A 14,591-nucleotide genomic window follows, 5' to 3' on the forward strand; every position below is an offset into this window, starting at 1 on the left:
AGAGCACATCAGATCATTATCACCCTACCCTTATACAGCTGATCCTGGATGGAGGCTGCATGTTGGTAGTCACTGCTCACAGCCAATCCTTGCAGGTGACTGGCCTGGGTAAATCCCTCCCATTGATCTGCAAACAGCAACCAAGGCTCAACCACAGGAGGATGGTATTCTTAGCCCACACAAAGGGTACACCTTGATAGAGGAGGCTGTGCCACTGGACCCTACAGGACACCTACTAAATTAGGCCACACTACCAAGACATGGAGTTAAAGCAGCTCTACCTAATACATAGAAACAAACAGGAAGGCCACCAAAAAGAGGAGACGAAGAAATATGGCCCAAATGAAAGAACAAGGAAACGTAGCCAAATGGCCCAAGGCTCCAGAAAAAGAGCTAAATGAAATGGAGAGAAGCAATCTTTCAGATGCAGAGTTCAAAACATTGGTTATAAGGATGCTCAAGGAACTTAGTGAGGACCTCAACAGCATAAAAAAAGATCCAGTCAGAAACAAAGGATACACTAAGGAGATAAAGAAAATTTACAGGGAAACAACAGTAGAGTGGTTGAAGCCAAAAATCAAATCAATGATTTGGAACATAAGCAAAAAACAACCAATGAGTACAAAAAGAAAAAAGAATCCAAAAAATGAGTATAGTATAAGCAGTCTCTGGGACAACTTTATTTGTATCATAGGGCTGCCAGGAGAAAAGGAAGCAAGAAATTGGAAATGTATTTGAAGAAGTAACGAAATAAAATTTCCCTAATTTGGTGAAGGAAATAGACATCCAAGTCCAGGAAGCACAGAGAGTCCCAAACAAGATGGATGCAAAGAGGCCCACTCCAAGACACGTCATAATTAAAATGCCAAAAGTTAAAGACAAAGAATCTTAAAAGCAGCAAGAGAAAAGAAGTTAGTTACTTACAGGGGAGTTCCTATAAGACTATCAGTTGATTTCTGAAAATAAACTTTGCAGGCTAGAAGGAACTGGCAAGGAATATTCAAAGTCATGAAAAAGTCTTGGCTGGGACTCACAGCCAAGATTGATCTACCCAGCAAAGCTATTATTTAGAATCGAAGGGCAGAGAAACAGCTTCCCAGCCAAGGAAAATACTAAAGGAATTCATCATCACCAAACCATTATTATATGAAATGTTAAAGGGACTTATTTAAGAAAAAGAAGATCAAAACTATGAACATTAAAGTGGCATAAATACATATCTATCAACAATTGAATCTAAAAAAACTAACTAAGCTACCCAGAATAACAGAGACAAAATCATGGTTACTGAGAGTGTTTTGATGGTTGCCAGATGTGAGAGGGGTGTGGGGAAATGGGTAAAGAGGTGAGGGGATTAAGAAATGCAAATAGGTAGTTACAGAGTAGCCATGGGGATGTAAAGTATAGTATAGGAAATGGAGTAGCCAAAGAACTTATGTGCATGACCCATGGACATGAACAATGGTGGGAGAATTGCCTGAAGGAGTTGGGAGGTGCTGGGTGGAGGGAGCCAAAGGGAGAAAAATGAGGACAACTGTCATAGCATAGTCAATAAAATATAATTAAAAACATTTCTGAAGATCCTTTGCAAAAGTTGGGGAATATTAACATTACCACTGAATTATTGGAGCCATTGTTTTAGAGCAGGGGTGTCAAACTCATTTTCACCAGGGGTCATGTTATCCTTGCAGTTGCCTTCAAATGGTTGAATGTAATTGTAGGACTGTATAAATGTAACTACTCCTTAACAGTTAAGTGAGAGCTTGGTGCTGCCACCGGTTAGAAAGAAGGTGCTGGGCCAGATAAAGCAAGGTGGAGGGCTGGATTTGGCCCACGGGCCTGTTTTTGCCACTTGTGCTTTAGAGGGAATGTCCACTTGGTGAAAAAGTATAAAATCAAACATTGCCCTTCTTTCTTACTTACTCATTTTTGGACATATAAGACCATCATCTCTTGTCTCTTTTGGCAGTCTTCAAAATTTGTTTCTTTTTTAATGTCATTTTCTTTACATTTTGCATAGTTAATGGGTTTCTCCACAATTTCTGTGGACTGGTGTTCAAGGGACAATTTTAAACCTTGTTGTTTAACCGTATGTTGTTAAAGGTTTATTTTGGCTGTTTGCTGATTTCATCTGAAACTTCACCTTACTAAAAAAAGGTAAGTCAGAAAAGAAAAATATCATACAACTAAGACTGTTTATTTTAAATTTACTGCTATAATAGCAGGGTTATGTTCTCCCACAAGGATTGGAGTCAGAAAATGCACCACAGGTGAGTTTGAAAGATTGTTACTTTTTGTGACTTTACTGTGAAAAGTAATATATATAGCTGGATTTGACTGTGTATCTGCCAGTTAATCTCCATGCAGAATGAAATATTTTTTAGGAGATTAGTTTTAAAAAGTTATAATATGAAGCTACATATATAGGAATTGTTCAGGACTTGGACCAACAAAATATTTTTGTGTGAGGATTATTGCATCACTAACACTGCTAGCATTGTTGTGCAAGGTGATAAAAATCAGATGGACTTTTAGTTAGCTTAATAACTACTTTTAGGTTTTTTACAGATGTTTCACCTCCTTGTGCTTTTGCTTGCCTCAAGACAGACTGCTTCCTCCTTTTGACCCTTGGTGTCCTGTGGCTCTGAGTGTCCAGCTGAACTCCCAGAAAAGATACTCAGAAGGATCTGACAGTTCTGGGTGAATCAAGAATTGGAGTAACCCTGACAAAAGTCTAGTTTGAGCCTCTGAGGAGGTGTTGGTAGTGCCTGTAGTTCTGGCAGAGGTGAGGAAAGTGGTCCTAAGCAATGTTCTGGGAGGCATGTAAAGAAGAAAGATCCCAACCTGTAGAAAAATATTATACATAAAATATCATAGCTTCTGCTGAGAGAAAGGAGTTGAACTTGTCTATGCTACTGCAGAGAGAACCCCTGCGTGATGCTGTGCTATAATAAAAAATGTAAATTTGTTCATAAACCCTGGTGCCTGGCACAGAGTTCATAAAACCCTTGGAATATCCTCAATGATAGGGATAAAGGAGCATTTCGTTTGTTATTCATAAAAAGTCCATTTCAACCACACCTGAGTTTATGCTAATGAGGTACTCTGGGAGGATGGAGACTGGTTACCATAAGAATATAACCACATAATTAGAGCCATGAGGAGGTTGGAGCTCTCAGCACTTTCCTACCCCCACTTTAGTGGGAGAGGTTGGAGACTGACATAATCACCAATGACCAGTGATTTACTCAGTCTTGCTTTCATTAAAATGCTCAGCAGCAGGTTTTGGAGAGTTTCTAGGTTGATGAACACATTGAGATACTAGAAAGTTTAGTACGCTCAGAGAGGGCATGGAAGCTCTGCGGCCCCTCCTACATACCTTGCCCTATGCATTTCTTCCTTTTGGCTGTATTGAGTTCTATCTTTTACATAAACCAGAAACAGTAAGTAAAGCACTTGCCAGCCACTCTTGCAAATTGTCAAACTTGAGGAGAGGATCATGGGAACCCCCAATACTTAGCTAGTTCTTTAGAAGTGTAGCTTGGCTTCCGAAGTACGGGATTAAGCTCTATAGGGTAACACTAAATCCAGGTAGTTAGTGGTAGAATTGAATTTTAGGGCACCTAGTAGATGTCCACAGAGAACTGGTGAAGTACTTGGTATGGAAAAGCCACATATTTGGTGTCAGAAGTTGTAAGCAGAGAAATAAGCTCTTTGTTTTACCCTGAATGATGGCATTTTATTGTGCAGAAGCCTCCATGAAGCAGTGTCCTGGGAGCCAGTACAGGGACACCAGCAAGTGTTCAGTCAGGGATTTAGTTGTGATGGACCTCAAGCCAAGTTTTAGTTCTATTTCTGAAATCATGAAGGCCTAGAAGTATAGTGATGGCTCCTTCTTAAGACATTGTACGCACTCTCTCTCTGTCTGTCTATACACACACACACACACACACACACACATATATATATATATATATATAAATTACTCTCAGACCAGGGTCTTGAAACCTCTCTAGATCCAATGTTCTGGGAAGGACTAGACAGAGACAGAGCCTGTGTTTGGTATCAGATGGAGTTACAATCATTAGGATCAGTTAAAATCAGTTTTCCACAGTTGGAATCATTACTAGAATATTGACGATAACAATAAACTAAACACATTCCAAGTGGAAACAAGAAACCTTGTAAATGGTTGAATTTAGGAAAATACGTTCCTGACCTACATGCAACTAAAGTTGAGGAGGTCCAGGGCTGTAGAGGGGTGTGGAGTTTGGATAGAAACCATCATAACCTTCTATGATGAGATTTCTCTCTCAAAATGATGACTGGCTATTTCCAGCCTGGCTTATGTTCTTCCTGTGGTGTTCTTTTCCTTCTTTGCTTCATTTCCTATTCTTATTAATGAGATGAGCTGTCTGCTGCTGAGATTATAGGTCTTTCAAGGTCAGAGAAGGACTCTGACTCACGTATCCCATTTATTATCCCTCTCCATCACCTCCAACCTAGTGCTGTGCTTTTTGTGCTAAAGTCTTTCACTGAAGGTTTGTAAAAAAGTAATAAATTTGATTTGTTTTTAGTGTGTCCTTTGATGGTTTCACTTTTACTTACAACAATTGTTTATCTTCTCTCTAGGGAGGAAAAAAGCAAGGAAACAGACTTTCCTCTAGAGCCTCCAAAAGGAATACAGTCCTGAGAATAATTTGTGTTTTGTCCCACAAGACCCAATTTTGGACTTTACATCTCCTGAAGTGTAAGATAATTAACCTATTGTTTTAAACCACCAGCTCTGTGGTAATTTGGTATAGCAGAAATAGGAATCTAACAGTGGGTTTCACTTTGTACCTGTCAGAGTACATTGCACATAATATGTGCCCTGTGAATGTGTATTGAATGAATGGTCAATCTTCCAAAACATCTCATTCTTAATTATGATGAAGGGATTATAGAAATAAATAAGGATATTTCTGTGAGAATTCCAGACCAGTATCATGTGCTGTAACCAGGCAGATTTTCCAGACCAGGCAGTTTTCTTCCAATCTCTCTCCCTTTGATCTTCAAACCGCCTTAAACTTTCCAGGCAAAATTGTCTGGAGGTCAAGTGAAAAGATCACCATCTTTGTAGTCATCAGACAGCATGAAGTTTGGGATGAGGATGTAGATGAAGATGGCATGGTTAGGACTTCTCTTTAGTCCATGAGAGGCATTCATTTGTCAAGAGGGAGATTAAAATTCTTTATAAAGGAAATGTATGAGGAAAGAAGTCTGAGGTAATATTAATAACCTTTGTATAGAAGATGGATTTGGCCATGCTTCAAGGTGAGGACTCAGTCTCAGAAATTTAGCACATCATGGTCAGGTAGAACGTGGTCCTAGGATTTTCGTTTGCTGTGAACCCAGTGGGCTACCACAGGCCTACCACAGCAGAGTGAGTTCACTCAACTGTCAAGTAGTGTGGCAGGAAACTCAGGGGTTGTGCAGGCAGCAGAATCCTTGGTGTAGCATTAGCAACTCAGGAGCATTATCCCTTCCAAAATTTTAGACCTAAGTTAACTAGTCAATTCATCAGTGGCATCCTGCAGAATGGTGAGCACTCACCAAGGAGAGTGCTTGAGAGACCAGCAGGTGGCAGCCACCACAACAGGAAAACCTTTTTCAAGGCCAGAAGATTGCAGGAGCATGCTTTTCCCACCATGCTTTGGGAAGAGAGGCAGGGAAAGGAGAGGCTGTCTGAGTGATTGATTATGCCTTACTTTTTCTAATAGAGACGAAACACTTCCTAAAAGAATATTTAAGTTGTTAGATTGAATTAAGTTTAAATTAGACTGCGACTTAATTTTTTTTTCTCCTGCTAACCAGTGGATGGGATTTGGGAGGGATATTAGATTCTAGACTAAAATATATCATCTGAATTGCAGTGTGCTCTTCTGCAAAGTTGGATTTCTTCTTGGCTGAGCTTTTCAGAAGAAGAAAGAAAGCATCAGAGAGGTATTTACCTTTCTCTCTTCCTCTCTCTTTTCCCCATCCCTGTTTTCTTGTCTATCTTTGAGTTTGGAAAGTTGATAGGGAGTTTGAACTAGTATCTATAGCCTATTTGCTCCTGTGTGATTTTCCTTTCTCTCCTTTCAGGAGAATGCTCTCCAGACAGGAAGGTTTCTAATAAATACCCTCATTTAGCAAGACTTTACTGAAAATTCAGTGCATATCAGGCCCTGTGATAAATACAGTGTACATGAAGAAGAAAAAACTGGCCTTCACCTGCATACAGGGAACAGGGCAAATAGGCATTTAAATACATGGGTGTTATAAATAACCATTTGAAGAAAAAGGAGCAGAGAACAACTTGTATAATGACTCTTCGTGGGCCTGTGTATGTAAAACCATCAGTGACTCCCAATCAGTTATATTTTCTTTATCTTTTGCTGATAGTGCTTCCTTCAATTGCCATGCCACTTACCATATTTTGTTTTATCCTCTGTTCATTTATCCATACCAGTCTGTGTACAACTTTGGGACAAGATCTATGTCTAATTTACTTTGAAAAGCTCTGAGTCCTGGCAGATACACAGAACTGCAGAGTGTGAAAGTTTGTCACTCTCAGCCTATGCAAAGATGTATGTTCAAAGGTGTCAATTGCAATGCTGTTTATACAATAATAGTGAACATTTAGGAACCTGGATGCCAACCAGTAGAGATTTGTTTAAGTATAAACAGAGGGATATTATGTAGGCACTAAAATTATTAAAGTAGAACAATTTTGTTGATCTCAAAATATGTCCATACAAAATTTTGAGTGGAAAAGGAGATTATAGAATAGTATGTATACTATACCTTGACATATCTGAAGAATTATACACATTTAACTATGTATTCATATCCTGGAAGTATGGTCATTAAACTTCACAGAAGTTTATCTGATGGGTGGGGTTTTGTGTGTTTTTAATTTCCTTTTGAATGTTTTATCACATTAATTTTTTCCAATGAATAAATGTTATGAAAAACAAAGAAATTTAAAAATTTTTCTCAAAATCAAACAGTTTTTTTACATTATGCACAGGACAGTCTCCCACAAAAAAGAATAATCTGGCCTGAAGTGTCGACAGTGAAGGTGAAAAATTTATCAGATTTAACTTGATAAGGTTCTTTACCACCATCTGGTGGCAAGAAAAGGGCCTGCAACTTTCTTGTAGCTTCAGAGAGAATTCAGATGAGAAATAAGATGGGAGATCATAAGATGGATAATAGGAGGCAGGGGAAGAGCAAGGGGAACTTGTGGTTGAAAGGGTCTTGGAGTCTACAATATTATTAAGACTAATATTTGGTTGCTTGGCTACTATTCCGTATTTGTACACCCTGCATTAAGATGTCCAGTTTCCAGTTTCAGAGATGTAGAATAACTAGGTGCTGACTCAAGAAAGGCGTTCATCTGCGAGGACTAGGCTTTCTAATTTGACCCCACTCTTCTTACTGCCCCCACTCCTGAAGGCCATGCAGAAAAAAATCTATTCTTGCTCCGCTCATCAGTTTTACCTCTCTTTGTTTTACCCTCTAGGTTTCTGAAAACCCTCTAGGTTTTCACTTACTAGGGAGCTGCCCACCTGGCAGCTATGTCTCATGCTCCTCTTCACTGTCCTCAACTGGGCCGTGGGCCAGTGCTTACTTTCCTGCCTGCTGGCCACTTTGGGGATGCCTGCCTTCTCACACCTCTTGAAAGGATGTCTGTTTTCCAGCCAGTGTAAGAATCTTATGCAACCCTATTTTGTTTCTGTACTCTTTCTTTATTATCTACAATTCCATTATACAAATCCATTTAAATGTAGCAATCTTTGTCAAGACCATGTTCTATAAACCATCTTTCCAACTCCCTCTGAGTAATGGGTTTTGGCTGACTCCCTTGTCCTCTTGTTAGGGTAATTGCAGCCTCCTAGTTTCTAGTGGTTATGTGCTCGCACATGATTTCTATTACTTTAGAGCTCCATCATTCCCACAGATGTCAATGAGCAGAGAGCCACTGAACTTCTTAGTAAGGTTGATGCCCCTGTCATCGGCACATTCCTAACGCCTTGGTGAGTATTGTGTCCTTTAGGCTTTTTCATGAAATGTAACCCTTTTGTGGGTCTTACATAATCAAGCGCTTCCAACATGCCCATCTCCCTGTCACTTTATATGTTTTACTTTATTATCTTCCAAAAATCTCAGGTATTTCTATTCTGCTCAGTCATTATGGGCTTTTGATCTCTCTGAGCTTCTAAGGGCCTCCCTACTTTTGGTGAGTTTTCTTACTACAGTGAGCATATCTACTCCCCTGAGGTCCTTGACTATGTATTAAATCTCATAGCCTGAGAATGTGTCCCCAAGTCAATAAATTCTTGCATATCCAGTCTTATGTTCTAACTTTTAAAAAATTCTCACCTGAAAATATGTTTATTGATCTTAGAGAGGAAGGGAGGGAAGGAGGGAGAGAAAGAGAGTGAGAGGAATATCGATGTGAGAAACATCTATTGGTTGCTTCCCGCCTGTGCACAGCCTGGGGATTGAACTTGCTGCCTTTTTAATGTACAGGACAATGCTCAGACAATTGAGTCACCTGGCCATGGTGGTTGGAGCTTTCTTGATCAAGCACCATTAAAATCCAGTCTTAGGGATACTCCTTGGGCACCTGCTGATATATACTATCAGTTCTTGTGGCTCTTTTGGGATGAAATCTCTCAGTTATTTCATTATTATATGGTTGACACTATTACAGATGTCCCCATTTCCTCTCCGCCCCTCCCTACTTCCACCCAGCCCCACTCCTCCTTCCCTCTGGCCGTCACCACACTGTTGTCTGTGTCTGTGAGTTATGCATATGTGTTCTTTGGCTAATCCCTTCACCTTCTTTCACCTAGACTGTTCCCTTTTCTCTGACAGCCGTCAGTCTGTTCCATGTGTCCATGCTTCTGTTTCTGTTTTGTTCGTCAGTTTATTTTGTTCATTAGATTCCACACATAAATGAAGTCATATGGTATTTGTCTTTCTGGGACTGGCTTATTTCATTAGCATAATAATCTCCAGGTCCATCCATGCTGTCACAAAATGTAGCATTTACTTCCATCCTACGGCTGCATTGTATTCCGTTGTGTGAATGTACCAGATCTTTTTTGTCCACTCATCTACAATCAGCACTTGGGCTGTTTCTAGAACTTGGCTATTGTAAAGAATGCTGCTATGAACACAGGGGTGCATATATTCTTTCAAATTGGTGTTCTGGGATTCTTAGGATATATTCCCAGATGTGGAATTGCTGGGTCAAAAGGCAGTTCCATTTTTAAATTTTAAAGGCAACTCTATACTGTACTCCATAGTGGTCGCACCAGTTTGCATTCCCACCAATAGTGCATGAGGGTTTCCTTTTTCCCACATCCTCATCAGCACTTGTTTGCTGATTTACTGATGGTAGCCATTCTGGCAGGTGTGAGGTGATGTCTCATTGTTGTTTTCAGTTTTCATCTCTCTGATGATTAGTGATGTTGAGCATTTTTTTATATGTCCATTGGCCATCTGTATTTCCTCTTTGGAGAAATGTAAATTCAGGTCCTTTGCCCATCTTTAAATGGATTGTCAGTCTTCCTGGTGTTGAGTTGTGTAAGTTCTTTATTTATTTTTAGAGATGGGAATGGAGAGAGAAAGAGAGGTAGTGAAACATTAATGTGTGAGAGAAACATTGATCAGTTGCCTCTTGCACACCCCAGGCTAGGACCTGGCCCACAACCCAGGCGTACACCCTAAGTGGGAATGGAACTGGTGACCTTTTGGCATGAGGGATGAGCCATACCAGTCAGGGTGAGTTGTATAAGTTCATTATGACATTTGGAAATTAACCTGATATCAGATATATCATTGGCAAATGTGTTCTCCAGTACAGTAGGTTCCCTTTTCATTTTGTTGATGGTTTCTTTTTCTGTGCAGAAGCTTTTTAGTTTGACATAGTCCCACTTGTTAATTTTTTCCCTTTATTTCCCTTGCCCTAAGAAACATACTGGCAAAAATATTGCTATAGGAGATGTCTGAGATTTTACTGTTTTTTTTTCCTAGGATTTTTATGGTTTCATAGCTTACATTTAAGTCTTTTATTCATTTGAATTTATTCTTCTGTGTGGTGCAGTTGAGGGTCTAGTTTCGCTTTTTGCATGTACCTGTCCAATTTTCCCAGCATCATTTATTGAAAGGGCTGTATTTACTCCATTGTATGGTGTTACCTCCTTTGTGAAGTATTAACTAACCATATAGGTATGGATTGATGTCTGGGCTCTCTGATCTATTTGCCTGTTCTTATAACAGTACCAGTATGTTTTGATTACAATGGCTTTGTAGCATAGTTTGCTATCAGGTATTATGATTCCGCCAACTTTGTTCTTTCTCAAGGTAGCTGAGGTTATTCTAAGTCTTTTCCTGATTGCATATAAATTTTTGGAATATTTGCGTAGATATGTGAAATATGCCATTGGTATTTTAATAGAAATTGTGGTGAATCTATAGATTGCTTTGGGTAGTATGGACATTTTAATGATGTTAAGTCTTTCAATCCATGAAAACAGAACATGCTCTCACTTATTTGTATCTTTCTCAGCTTCTTTCTTCAATCCTATAATTTTCCATGTACAGGTCTTTTACTTCCTTGGTTAACTTTATTACTAGGTAGCTTATTTTTTTGCTAATAATCCCAATAGTAAATAGGATTTTTTTGTTGTTGTTTCTTTCTGACAGTTCATTGCTGGTATATAGCAATGCCACTGATTCCTGAATATTGATTTTGTATCCTGTTTCTTTGCTGAATTCATTTATTAGCTCTAGTAGTTTATTGGTGGAGTCTTCAGGGTTTTGTATGTACAATATCATGTCATCTGTAAATAATGACATTTTTACTCTCTTTTCCAATTTGGATGCCTTTTATATAATCTTGGCTGATTGTTGTGGCTAGGACTTCCAGTACTATATAGAATAAGAGTAGAGAGAGCAGACATTCCTGTCTTGTTCCTGATATTAAGGAAAATGCTTTTAGTTTTTGTCCATTGAGTATGATATTGGCTCTAGGTTTGTCATATATGGCCTTTATTATGTTGAGGTATGTTTCCTTTATTCCATTTTGCTGAGAGTTTTAATCAGAATGGGTGCTGGATTTTATCAAATGCTTTATCTACATCTATTGATATGATCTAGGAATTCATTGATTTCTTCCAGATTATTCAATTTATTGGTATATAGTTGTTTGTAATATTTTATTACAGTTTTTGTATTTCTTTGGTGTCAGTTGTTACCTCGCCTTTTTCATTTCTGATTGTATTTATTTGGTTTCTCTCTCTTTTTTTTATGCATCTGGTCAAAGTTTTGTCCATCTTGTTTATCTTTTGATAAACAAGAGCTCAAGAATGAGCTCTTGGTTTCATTGAAATTTTATATTTTTTAGACTCTATTTTGTATATTTCTGCTCTGATCTTTACTATTTCCTTCCTTCCACTCACTTTTGTGTTTTTTTTAGTTCCTTTAAGTGTACATTTCAATTGCTTACTTGAGTTTTTCTTGTTTCCAAGGTAGGCCTGTCATGCTGAGTTTTCCTCTTAGGACTGCTTTCACTGTATCTTGTAGATTTTGGGTTCTCGTGTTCTCATTCTCATTTGTTATCAGGTAATTATTGATTTGCATATTGATCTCATTGTTAACCTATTTATTTTTTAGTTGCGTGTCATTTAACCTTTATGACGGTGTGTTTTTTATTCCCCCCCACCCGTGGTTGATACCTAGTTTCATACCATTTTGGTCAGAGAAAATACTTGGTATGATTTCAGTCTTATTAAATTAAGTGAAACTTGTTTTATGTCCTAACATGTGGTCTAGCCTAGAAAATGTTCCATGTGCACTTGGAACATTCAATGATCAGTGAAAAGTTCGATGAAAAGAATGTATATTTTGCTGCTTTTGGGGTGGAATGCTCTAATGATATTAAGTCCATCTGATGTGGTATATCAGATGGATTTAAGGCCACTGGTTTCTTGTTGATTATCTGTCTGGAAGATCTATCTATTGATGTCAATGGGTTGTTAAAATACCCTACTATGACTATATTACTGTTTCTCTGTTTATATCCAAAATTATTTACTTTACATATTTAGGTGCTCCTATGTTGGGTGCATAAATCTTCACCAGGACTATATCCTCTTGTTAGATTTATCCTTTTATCATTATGTAGTGTCCTTCTTTGCCTTTGTTTTAAAGTCTGTTTTGTCAGATATAAGTATTGTTACCCTAGCTTTCATTTCCATTTGCATGAAATATCTTTTTCCATCTCTTTAATTTTAGTCTGTGTGTATATTTCATTCTGAGTTGAGTTTCTTGTAGACGTTATATATATGGGTCTTGCTTTCCTATCCATTCAGCTACCTTATGTCTTTTGATTGGAGCATTTAAGCCATTTACATTTAAAGTGATTGTTGATAGGTATGTATTTATTGCTATTTTATTTTTTTAACTCTGTTCATTTTTTGGTTTTTCTTTTTCTACATCTCAAAGCAGGCCTTATGACATTTTTTTTTAGTACTGGTTTGGTGGTAACAATCTTTTTTAGCTTTTTCTTGACTGAGAAGCTCTTTATTTTTTCTTCAATTTTAAATGATAGCTTTGCTGGGTAAAGTACTGTTGGTTGTAGGTACTTGCTTTTCATCACTTTGAATATTTTGTGCCAGTAACTTTTGGGCTGAAATGTATTTGCTGAGAGATCAGCTGACAGTCTTATAGGAACTTCCTTTTAGGTAATTATCTGCTTTTTTTCTTGCTGCTTTTAAGATTCTCTCTTTGTCTTTAACCTTAGCCATTTTAATTATGATGTGTCTTGGTATGGGCCTCTTTGGGTTCATCTTGTTTGGGACTCTCTGTGCTTCCTGGACTTTTGTATCTTTTTCTTCCACCAAGTTAAGAAAGTTTTTTGTAATTATTTCTTCCAACAGGTCTTCTTCTTCATCGTCATCTTCTTCTTTTTCTCCCCCTCCCCACCTCTCCCCCTCCTGCTTTTCTCTTCTTCTTCCTCTTCCTCCTCCTTCTTCTCCTCCTCCTATTCTCCTTCTCATCCTTCTCCCCCTGCTCCTTCTCCTTCTCCTCCTTCTTCTTCTCCTTCTTGTTTTTCTCCTTCTCCTTCTCTGCAAACAAATTTATCATTTGTTGCAGTGCTAACTTGGTAGTAACAAACTCCTTTAGTTTTTTTCTTGTCTGGGAAGCTCCTTGTTTCTCCTTCAATTTTATATCATAGCCTTTCTGGGTAAAGTAGCTTTGGTTGTAGCTCCTTGCTTTTCATTTGAATATTTCAGGCCACTCCCTTCTGGCCTGAAGTGTTTCTGTTGGGTACTCAGATGGCAGTCTTAATTGATGCTCTGTTGTAGGTTACTATCTGCTATTCTGTTCCAGTTTTTAGGATTCTCTCCTTGTCTTTAAACCTTGTCATTTTAACTATGTTGTGTCTCAGTGTAAGCCTCTTTGGGTCTAACTTGTTTGGGACTCTCTGAGCTTCCTGGATTTATATCTTTTTTCTTAACTAGATTAGGGAAATTTTCAGTCACTATTTCTTCAAGTAGGTTCCTGATTCCTTGCCTGCTCTCTTCTCCTTCTGGTATTTCCATGATATGGATATTGTTATGCTTCATGTTGTCCAAAATGTTTCTTAAGACCTCCTCATTTTTTAAAAATTCTTTTTTCTTTTTGTTTTGCTTTTCTTGGGTTTTTTCCTCTCTTGTCTTCCAAAACACTGCTTTGATCCTCTAATTCATCTAACCTACTGTTTATTCCTTCCAGTGTATTATTTATTTTGGATATTGCATTCTTTATTTCTGACTGGTTCTTTTTAATGATTTCTATGTCTTTTTTCATGTGGGTGAGTATCCTTATAATCATTACTCTAAACTCTCTATTTTCATCTTGCCTCCATTTCATCCGGTTCTTCTGGAGAATTCTCTTATTCTTTCATTTGGGGTCTTTGTCTTCCCATTTCGGCTGCTTCATTGTGTTTTCTGACTTAGCTACTAAGCTAATCAGTCAGTCAAACAGGTCAGTGTTAAACTAATCAAGCTATGATCAATAGCCTGAGGGCTATTGCTTCTCCTCAGGTTGATGCCACGTGGAGAACAGTGCTCTGCCTGAGAGAGATGGCTCCTGCAGTATGGGGAATTACTCAACACAGGTATCCTGGTAGCTGTTCCTTCAATTCTCTCCCCAGAGCCACCAGCCCCGGGCTCTCCTCAAGTGTCTCTAGACTACTCCTCCCTCTCACAGAGCCCAGGGTAAGTGGCTACAAATGAAATTTTGTGCATTGGCCCTTTAAGAAGCTCTCTGTGTTTCCAGCTGTCTCTCCCTGGCAGACAGAAACCCTGCTGTTTTTCACAGCTGGTTGTTATATGGGTTTCCTTTTGGCTCTGTTGCTTTAGACAGGAGAGCCAAATTTGGGGCTTAGACCCCACTTAGACCCCAGGTTAGACCCCAGCAGCTGAAATAACCCCCCCAGAACTTCAGCTGCCAGCTGTGGGAGCCCAGCCAGCCCTCTCATGCCTCCTCTGCATTCCCTACCTAGATGA

The 14,591-nt window shown here is 38.6% G+C and overlaps 1 long non-coding RNA gene across 2 annotated transcripts in view; it reads left to right on the forward strand.

Moving 5' to 3' along the window:
- LOC119041197 (uncharacterized) overlaps nucleotides 1–14,591 on the forward strand; it is a 32,840-nt gene that overhangs the window by 2,382 nt on the left and 15,867 nt on the right. The window contains exons 1-3 of one of the 2 annotated variants that reach the window (XR_005080987.2): nucleotides 2,623–2,785; nucleotides 4,633–4,750; nucleotides 5,916–5,985. This is a non-coding gene — a long non-coding RNA (uncharacterized LOC119041197). Of the gene's footprint in view, nucleotides 1–2,622; nucleotides 2,786–4,632; nucleotides 4,751–5,915; nucleotides 5,986–14,591 lie in introns of those variants that run through there. The other variant, XR_005080989.2, reaches the window with a different exon arrangement.

Source organism: Artibeus jamaicensis, unplaced genomic scaffold (genome assembly GCF_021234435.1).
Source record: "Artibeus jamaicensis isolate MK-2021 breed Jamaican fruit bat unplaced genomic scaffold, CSHL_Jam_final contig_2962, whole genome shotgun sequence".
Classification (NCBI taxonomy): Eukaryota; Metazoa; Chordata; class Mammalia; order Chiroptera; family Phyllostomidae; genus Artibeus; species Artibeus jamaicensis.